This window comes from Hipposideros armiger, unplaced genomic scaffold (genome assembly GCF_001890085.2).
Source record: "Hipposideros armiger isolate ML-2016 unplaced genomic scaffold, ASM189008v1 scaffold_743, whole genome shotgun sequence".
NCBI classification, from domain to species: Eukaryota; Metazoa; Chordata; class Mammalia; order Chiroptera; family Hipposideridae; genus Hipposideros; species Hipposideros armiger.
The window spans coordinates 417,073-418,586 of record NW_017732093.1 but is presented as its reverse complement, the minus strand read 5'-3'; positions in this window follow the sequence as shown (position 1 = coordinate 418,586).

Genomic DNA, 1,514 nt, shown 5'->3' with positions numbered 1-1,514 from the left:
AGGAGCATGTGCTCTTACAAGCTGAGCCATCCTGCCACCTTTTGGCAGCTCAGCGGCAGCTCAGCTCGGGCCAGGAATCGAACTGCTGTTGCTCAGAGCTCAAACTCTTGAGTGAGCTCTTAACCTACTGAGCCACTCGGCTGGCCCAGGATAAATTTTTAAGGTGATGAAAATGTTCTATGTATTGATTGTGATGATGAGTACATGACTATATACATTTTCAAAACTCGTCGAACTATACTTAAAGTGGGTTCATTTTATTATATGTAAATCTTATTTTAATATTTTTAAATAAAATGAAAGCAAAATAAAGACAATTTCAGATCAACAAGAATAGACAATCATTACCACCAGATCTGTACTACAAGAAATGCTAAGGAAAGTTCTTAAGATTAAAATTACACCAAATAATCTATAGAAAGGAATGAAAATCACCAGAAATGGTAAACATGTGTGTGGGGGAGGCAGAATAATGGCCTATCAGTGAGGTCCACAACTTAATCTCCAGAATCTGTGAATATGATAGGTTACATAGCAAAGGACAATTAAAGTTGCTCATCAACTGACCTTGTGATGGAGAGAGATTATCCTGGATTATCTGGTGCAATGTAGTCACAAGCGCCCTTATAAGTGGACATAGGAAGCAGAAGGTCAGTGTCTGAGAGCAGATGGTCTCTAGAAGATGGAAAAGGCAAGGAAATAGATTTTTCCCTAGAGCCTCCATGAAAGAATACAACCCTGTGGGCACCTTGAGTTTAGCCTAATGAGACCCGTTTTAGACCTCTTACCTCCAAAACTGTGAGGGGTAATAAGTCTGTGTTGTTTTACACAACTAAGTTTGTGGTAATTTGTTACAGCAGCCATAGGAAACTAATTACTGTTGGTTAATATAATATAAAAGTCTGGCTTAAATTTTTTTTCTTCTTTTAGTCTCTTTAAAATGCATATGACGTGTTAAACACTATAAACTATGTTCTGGGATTTATAACATATGTAGATATAGTACATTTGACAACAATAGCTCAAGGGACTGGGCCAGAGAGGGAGATAGAACTCTATACTGTTGCAAGATGCATGTGTGTGTGTGTGTGTGTGTGTGTGTGTGTGTGTGTGTGTGTATATATATTTAAAATTTATTTATTTATTCTAAAGATTGTATTGGAGAATTGGGGGAGGGGAACAGTGTTGGGAAATAGGGGAAGGGGAACAGCCAAGTTGTTGTCCTTCAATCTTAGTTGTGGAGGGCTCAGCAAGCTCAACTCCAAGTCCAGGTGCACCACTCAGCTCAAGGTGCTGAGTTCAATTAGTTGCAGGTGGGCGTAGCCACCATCTCATGCAGGAGTCAAACCAGCAGCCTTGCTGTTAAGAGCATGCACTCTATCCCCTGAGAACCCGAGCAGCAGCAGCTCAGCTCAAGGTGTCGAGTTCAGTCTTTAGTTGCGGGTGGGCATAGCCCACCATCCTGCATGCCCACCATCTCGCATGCCTAACATCCCATGCGGGAGTCTAACAGG